The sequence below is a fragment of the Belonocnema kinseyi genome, chromosome 1 (genome assembly GCF_010883055.1).
Source record: "Belonocnema kinseyi isolate 2016_QV_RU_SX_M_011 chromosome 1, B_treatae_v1, whole genome shotgun sequence".
In the NCBI taxonomy this organism is placed as follows: domain Eukaryota; kingdom Metazoa; phylum Arthropoda; class Insecta; order Hymenoptera; family Cynipidae; genus Belonocnema; species Belonocnema kinseyi.
This window is the reverse complement of record NC_046657.1, coordinates 88252384-88261357: the sequence shown is the minus strand read 5'-3', so window position 1 is coordinate 88261357 and position 8974 is coordinate 88252384. Positions and strand designations below refer to the sequence as shown.

General features: G+C 28.1%; 1 long non-coding RNA gene across 1 annotated transcript; it reads left to right on the top strand.

Moving 5' to 3' along the window:
• Positions 1–957: 957 nt before the first annotated feature.
• On the top strand, positions 958–6479 carry LOC117173159. The gene is made up of 4 exons (XR_004467121.1): positions 958–1296; positions 4889–5059; positions 5380–5462; positions 6300–6479. It is a non-coding gene; the product is annotated as an uncharacterized LOC117173159 (long non-coding RNA).
• Positions 6480–8974: the final 2495 nt, after the last annotated feature.

Sequence of the window (8974 nt, the reverse complement as noted above, 5' to 3'; positions counted from 1 at the left end):
CAAAATTGTATACGGACTTCCTCATTTTTTAAGGCGATAATTTCTGTTTATAATCCCATTGGATAGGTAACAAAATATTTGAACTATCTTAGTACCATTTTCCTAAACTATACCAACTTATAAGCAATTTATTTTTAAAAGTGGATTATGAAACATTTTTTACAACCAAGAAATGATTCTATACAAAACTGTTGAATCTGCTTAATATTGTTTGGAAAATATTGGCTAAAATTTCGATTATCAAAGGACGAAAATTAAAATCAAACACTATATAGCGACCAACTAACGAATCCAAAAGAGCAAATGAAATATATTACAATTTTAGGAGCAAGTCTGAAGTTGGCATCTCAATTTAAAAAGTCCATTACTTTATAAATTCATATTTATAAAGTGTTCGTTTTGTTTCAATAACCAATAAATGTATTTATATTTTCCATTTTATTAAAATTCCATGCATTTTTGAGAATCTAAAATTCCACGATATGAAAAAATACCTTAATCATTATCATTAGTTAATTTAATGAAAATCATAACCTTAATGATTATAATATAACCTTCATAGTCGCACCAGAAAATCAGTCAGAATGTCGACTGGGTCAGCTTCATATGAAACGGACTTCAGAAAAACTCCTTCGAATTTTGCTTAATGAGCCAAAAATTTCCTGCTAAAGCCAGGGCAGCCAAACCTTTGTAAAATAAAAAAACGGTAGAACGAAAGAGTACCTTTATAATAATCCTTTATTAAGAATTGAACAGTCAGTAGGACTTGTAAAAGTTGTTTGGAAAGTATTTTCCAATTCTGAGCAAAACAGCAATGCAAAGTTACCCTGACATGTGTGAATTTCTGATTTGCGAATCAGAAAATTAACTTTGACAACCCTGATTTTCGACCTCCTTTCTGTTAAAGAGCTGAAGAGTTTTCAAATTTTGCTACATTTTCCAAATTCGTGTCGTTTGCGTAACCAAAAGATGCGCCGTCGCATGGCAGCCATGTAGTGTAAATAAGTGATCGATAACAATTGAGATTTCATTTATGAAACTGATGCTACGCGAAATTCGATTTTTAATTCTTTTTTTATTGTGCAAAAATGTGTCCAACCAAAAAGCTTGCTGTCAAATGGCACGTGGTGATTTCTGAAGGCCAGTCCTCTGTGGCACCAGACAACTGGATAATTTGGGAAACATGGGAACTTTTCCATCCATAACAAAACCAGGCTTCTCGAGCTGTCAAGAAGGCAAAATGTCCAGATAAAAAGTGGACTGTCCACACCAATGACCGAATATCTGAGGGCTACGGTACGTGTTTATATCATATATTTTTAATTATTTTGTCCAGTTATATGTGTTTAAATTTTAACGTGACAAATCACAAGGGGAATTGTGATGTAACGATCTTTTGAAAAAAGGTGAAAATTTCAGCCCAAAAATGAAAAAAAAAACGTATTTATGTCAGCCGTGCAAAAAGTTCAAAAAGATTGCATTTTTTACGAAAAGATTAATTTTAGTGCAATTTGTCATTATGGATCATTATTTTGCAATATATTCGCATTTTTTTAAATTATTTCGCGATTCGTTATCAGGGACAATTATTGCGCTAGCCTGGCAAAATCAAGGATAATTTTCGGATTTTCGAAATTCGTATTTTTGTAAATTTAGATTTAAAAATTTATTCCAAGTCTGAAAAAATTGTATTATTTTGGAAAACAATCAATTGAGTGACAATGTCATGAGTGACAATTATTTTGCTAGCCTAGAAAACCCCAAGATAAGTTTCAGAGTTTCAAAATTCGTATTTTTAAAATGATAGGATCAAGAATTTTTCCAGTCTGAAAAGATTGCATTATTTTGGAAAATAATAAATTGAGTGCGATTCGCAACCAGAGATAATTATTTTGCTACCCTAGCAAAACCAAGGATAAGTGTCCGGTTTTCGAAATTCACATTTTTTAAAATTTAGATTAAAAAATTTATTCCATGTCTGAAAAGATTGCATTATTTTGGAAAATAATCATTTCAGTGCAATTCGCCATTAGAGATAATTATTTTGTTAGCCTAGCAAAACCCCAGGATATGTTTCAGATTTTAGAAATTCGTATTTTTTTAATTTAGCTTTAAAAATTGATTCCAAGTCTAAAAAGATTGCATTATTTCGGAAAATAATCCACTTAGTGCCAATGCCATTAGTGATAATTATTTTGCTAGCCTAGAAAAACCCAGAATAAATTTCAGATTTTCAAAATTTGTGTTTTAAAAATTATAGGAATAAAATTTTTTCCCAGCCTGGAAAGATTGCATTATTTTGGCAAATAATAAATTGAGTGCGACACGCCATTACAGATGATTATTTTGCTAGCCAAGCAAAACCCAGGATAAGTTTCAGATTTTCGAAATTGGTATTTTTTTTAATTTTTGATCAAAAAATTTATTCCAAATCTGCAAAGATTACATAATTTTTGAAAATAATAATTTCAGTGCAATTCGCCATTATATATGATTATTTGGCTAGCCTAGCAAAACTCAGGATAAGTTTCAGATTTTTGAAATTCGTATTTTTAAAAATTTAGATTAAAAAATGTATTCCAAGTCTGAAAAGATTGCATTATTTTGGAAAATAATCAATTGAGTGCCAATGCCATTAGTGATAATTATTATGTTAGCCTAGCAAAACCCAGAATAAATTTCAGATTTTTAAAATTTGTGCTTTAAAAATTATAGGAAAAAAATTTTTTCCCAGCCTGGAAAGATTGTATTATTTTGGCAAATAATAAATTGAGTGCGATTCGCCATTATAGATGATTATTTTGCTAGCCAAGCAAAACCCAGGATAAGTTACAGATTTTCGAAATTCGTATTTTTTTAAATTTTTGATAAAAAAATGTATTCCAAATCTGCAAAGATTACATAATTTTTGAAAATAATAATTTCAGTGCAATTCGCCATTATATATGATTATTTGGCTAGCCTAGCAAAACTCAGGATAAGTTTAAGATTTTTGAAATTCGTATTTTTAAAAATTTAGATTAAAAAATGTATTCCAAGTCTGAAAAGATTGCATTATTTTGGAAAATAATCAATTGAGTGCCAATGCCATTAGTGATAATTATTATGTTAGCCTAGCAAAACCCAGAATAAATTTCAGATTTTTAAAATTCGCACTTTAAAAATTATAGGAATCAAAATTTTTCCCACTCTGAAAAGATTGCATTATTTTGGAAAATAATCAATTAATTGCCATTCGCCATTAGAGATAATTGTTTTGCTAGCCTAGCAAAATCCAGGATACGTTTCAGAATTTAGAAATTCGTATTTTTAAAAATTTAGCTTTAAAAATTGATTCCAAGTTTAAAAAGATTGCTTTATTTTGGAAAATAATCAATTTAGTGCCAATGCCATTAGTGATAATTATTTTGCTAGCCTAGCAAAACCCTGGATACGTTTCAGATTTTCGAAATTCGTATTTTTAAAAATCTAGATTAAAAAATTGATTCCAAGTCTGAAAAGATTGCATTATTTTGGAAAATAATAATTTAAATGCAATTCGCCATTAGAGATAATTATTTTGCTAGCCTAGCAAAACCCAGGATAAGTTTCAGATATTCAAAATTCGTATTTTTAAAATTATAGAAATAAAAATTTTTCCCAGTCTGAAAAGATTGAATTATTTTGGAAAATAATAAATTGAGTGCGATTCGCCATTAGAGATGATTATTTTGCTCGTCTAGAAAAACACAAGTTAAATTTAAAATTTTCGAAATTCGTATTTTTTTAAATTTAGAATTTAAAATTTATTCCAAGTCTGAAAAGATTACATTATTTTGGCAAATGATAATTTTAGTGCAATTCGCAACTAGAGATAATTATTTTGCTAGCCTAGCAAACCCCAGGATGCGTTTCAGACTTTAGAAATTCGTATTTTTTAAAATTTAGCTTTAAAAATTGATTCCAAGTCTAAAAAGATTGCATTATTTTGAAAAATAACCAATTGAGTGCCAATGCCATTAGTGATAATTATTTTGCTAGTCTAGCAAAACCCAGAATAAATTTCAGATTTTCAAAATTCGTATTTTAAAAATTATAGGAATAAAAATTTTTCCCAGTCTGAAAAGATTGCATTATTTTGGAAAATAATAAATTAAGTGCGATTCGCCATTAGAGATAATTATTTTGCTAGCTTAGCAAAACCCAGGATAAGTTTCAAATTTTCGAAATTCGTATTTTTTTAAATTTAGATTAAAAAATTTATTCCAAACCTGAAAAGATTGCAATATTTTTGAAAATAATCAATGAAGTGCCAATGCCATTAGTGATAATTATTTTGCTAGCCTAGAAAACCCCAAGCTAAGGTTCAGAGTTTCAAAATTCGTATTTTTAAAATTATAGGATCAAAAATGTTTCCAAGTCTGCAAAGATTGCACTATTTTGGAAAATAATAAATTGGGTGCGATTTGCCATTAGAGATAATTATTTTTCTAGCCTAGAAAAACCCAGGATAATTTTCAGATTTTCGGAATTCTTATTTTTTTAAATTTTGTATCAAAAAATTTATTCCAAATCTGAAAAGATTGCATTATTTGGAAAATAATGAATTGAGTGCGATTCGCCATTAGAGATAATTATTATGCTAGCCTAGCAAAACCCAGAATAAGTTTCAGATATTTTAAATTCATATTTTTTAAATTTTAGAATCAAAAATTTATTCCAAGTCTGGAAAGATTGCATCATTTTGGAAAATAAAAATTTCAGTCCGATTCGCCTTCAGTTATGATTCCTGTGTTTGTCTAGCAAAACCCAAAGCAAGTTTCAGATGTTCGCCAAACGTATTTTTCAATTTTTAGTCAAAAATGTATCCCAATTCAGTAAGAAAATAATTTCGCGTTTAATTTTGTAGGTAGTTACGATGAAGCTCTTAAAGCTGAGATGCAGAGCGGAGATTTCTTCACGAACGATGAATCATACAAAACATTGATGCCACAGGTTAATCCTTGCATAACAAGAAAAATTAAAAAGACTATTCAGTTGCCGCCTTCGTCTACCAGTTTGGCAACTACTAAGCCAAAAAGTAAGTAAACATTTTTTTGCAAGTCTGTCAGATTAACAGTTTTTATTTTTACCGTAAATAATATGAAAAGTAAATAGTTTTAAAAATTGTATGTAATTAGGGTGAACGAATATACTTTAATTGTCTATTTCGAGAGATGAAATTTGTTAACAATATTAATTAAATTCAGCTTATGAGGAAAAAAAATGAAAATATTTCTACGAAATAAAATTTTATGTTTTAGATTCTATGAGGGTTATTTTGATCCAAAAATAGTACTATTTGAAATAAATTTGATTGTTTCTTGATCATTTATTGATACTTGGATTTTATATTCACAGCAGAGTAAAAAATAGTCTCAAACCACCATGTAATTATGGATTAAAAAGAGATGACTACAGCAAAGAAAATTTCGTACTGAAAGGTAACTTCATTCATATTTGTTTAGGAAAACTATTTCAAAATTTTTACAAGATTCAATCCTAATTAAAATCTTAAAAATATTGATAAAATTTGTAAGCAAAATATCGATTTTTGCAGATTTTGCAATAAAATTTGAAGTTTTCAAGAAGAATTTTGAAGGTTTTAAGATATGAAAAGAAATTTCTGAAGATTCTTGGGAAAATTGAAAGCAACTTTTTATTTTTAACAATTAATTTTAACAGAATGTTTAAAAAGATTTGAAAACAAAATTTCACAAGTTACAATTATTGATTTAAACGAAATTCGAGTAAGTTTAAAAATTATTTAGAAGTTCTGAGATTAATAAAAAATGTTGAAAGAGCTGAAATTATTTCGTATAATTTAAAACAAAATTTAGATTTTTGAAGATTTCGAACAACAATTTTTTGAAATTTCAAACAAAAAATGTTGTAGCTTATTAATCATTGCAAGAGGTTTCGAATGAATGAAAAATTTTATTGAGGACCTGTGATAAGTGGGCTACGAGCCTAGATTCCTACCTTACCGACACTTATTTTAATTCCGAACTTATTTTCACACGAAACGCCATATCGAGTTAAAATGTTAGTATAATGAATAAGAAGCGCTAAGAAAGGTAATTATGGTCCTAAATTTTCATCATGATGAAAAAAGCAAAAAAAAGTGTAGGAATCTGGTCATGTGACCCACTCGTCACATAGTCTTAAAACCTCGCGGAAAATCAAAAAGGACTTTTTATTTCGAAAAATACATTTCAAGAGAAAACTTATCAAAAGATTGGTTGAATCGTATGAAATAAAAAAATTTCGTAATTAAATAGTTGTAGGTGCTTCTGAAGATGCAATGTGCCGTATAAAACCCAAGGATAGGAGGTCCAATGAAAGACGTTCGAGGTCAAGGGAGAATACTCTAGAGTCAAGCCGAAAGTTAAAGGAAAACTATCTGGAATCAAAGGGCAATCAATTTTTGACTGTTTATAGAAACTCAACAATCATAAATAAAATATTCAAAACTATACAATCTAAAAATGAATTCTTTGTAACACAAAGCTTTGTATCTTTAAAGATTCTTAAAGCTAAATTTAAAATGTTAATATTACAATTTTAGTTGTCCTATTTAAACAAAAAATTATAAGTGAAACTGTTGCATTTTAGTATGTAATTTACAGTTAGAATTATTGACTCAGACTGATTTTTAGTAAGGTTAAGAGATATTTAGAAGTTATGAAATGAATAAAAGATAATGAAAAACTGAAAATATTTTGTACAATTTAAAAGAAAATTTAGATTTTTGAAGGTTTTAGAATAACACATTTTGTAGGTTTTTAAGCATTTTTAGAGGTTTTGAAAGAAGAACAGTTCTCATTAAGACCTCTAAGAAAATTTAAAATTATTTTTTATTTTTAAAAATTACTTCTAAGAGAAGACCTAAAAAGATTCCATTCATTTTCCAAAAGTATTATGTAAAATTATCATAAATGACCGAAAATTTACATAAATTTTGAGAAATATATAAAAATATTTTTTCAGGATTTATTAAAAGTTCCAGAATAAATTTAAATCATTTTAAAGGAGAATATTTTTAAAAGTTTTCTGAAAAAAGTAAACAATCACTAATGTGCAGCTAATTAAAACTAAAATAACTTAATTTCTACTTAAAAGAGTTCAGTTCAATAATTTGTAGAGGATTGAAAATGATAGCGTGGACTTAAAATTTGTTTTTAATCTTTTAAGTTCAAAATAATTTATAAGGGTTAAAAATGTTCAATTTTCCAGTTTAATAACATTTATTAAAAAATGTAATCTTATCATTAACTCCAAAGACTCCGAAAAATGTTTACTGTCATGAATTCAGCCCATATTAGATTTCAAATAAAGTAAGCATGATTTACGGTAATGTTAAGGGTTAATTATAATAACTTACCATAAATTTCCCAAAATTATATTTAAAAATGTCTAGAAATTTATGAAAATTGTCGGTATTTATAGTAATTTTATTCGTAAATATGGTAAATTACCATAAACTACCCAAAATTCAACTTGTAAACATTTTTATATATTTTCAGAAATGTATGCAAATTTTCGGTCATTTATGTTAATTTTACAGGTAAATATGGAAACTTATCATGACTTACTCAAAATTCAATTTTCAACATTTTTATAAATTTCGGGCTATTTTCTGGAATTTTCTAAAAATTTTGGTAACTTGCGGTATTTTCATCAATTATATATAGTAATTTTTCTTAAATTATCACAAAATTCTCTTATCTGCAACCAAAATTTCCTTACAGTTTTTACGGTGAGTGGGACACCTAACGTCACTTTTCACTCCCTAGGGTGTAAAAAGTGGAGCTTTAGCCCGGTCTCATAGGCGTCAAAAAGGGCTAAAATCGTGCATGTGTCATAACGATTTTTTTTAATTATTGAAACTCTTCCAAATCGTCAGGAAATTTATTTGATTTCAGAGGGAGTGCAAAATATGAAGATTTCTTAAGAATTTTCCGATATTTCGATAAATTTCAGCACTTTTTCCAAAATATACAGTCATTTTATATTCCGAAATAATTTCGTCGCAGCGGCCGTCGAACAATTTTAATTAAAACTATCTACAACACTGCCCAAAAGAAAAACACCTGTAGCTACAAATTTGATAGCCACTAACACTTCTGTATGCACTAACATGTCCCCGAGATTACTCTTTTTCATCAAATCAAAAATGCCCCTGATTATGAATATCTTTGATAGGTTTTTATTATTTTTTCATTATTAATAACAATCAAATTGTTTATTAACAAGAAAAATATATAAAATAATTTTTAGCATGGCTGAGAGAAAATAAAACTTTTCTGCCTCCTGCGCTTTTTACGTAAGACAAACCGTTTGCAATATAAAGCGTTATAAAGAAATAATTTTTTAACATAATTGCCATAAATGTACAGTTTTACCTCAGAATCTATGGCTCAGAATTTTTTTTAACTTTTCAACTGTCTATACCGCGGATAGATTTTTTGAGAGGAGAAAGAAATCTTTCGATCGAATAAAAACTTCTTTCCTTACCCCTTAAACGGCCAAAACGTCACTACCGGGACACTGCTTTTCAACGGCCAATAACTAAGACTATACGACACTAAAAAAAATTGAGACACATATATTTTTATTGCTTAAGATCTCCTATTTCCGACGGTGCCAATGAAATTCCTCAAAAAATTTATTTATTATCCCAAAATGCAGTTTAAACAAAAAAAAACGTGATTTTTCGTGCCTATTTTTTTTTTGTGAACCATTTTCCAAAGCTTTTCGAGTCTGTAATTAACCTAGAATCTCACTAACCGGTGGAATAAATGTCTAAACTTTGAGAATCCATGGTTTAAAGATCGATTTTTCGTTTTAGTAGTTTCAAAATGGCGTCTTAATGGCAAAATTTTTGTGAAAACATTCATGAATTTTTTTACAATAAACGATGCGCTTTTCGGAAAAATCATCAAGAATAAAAAGT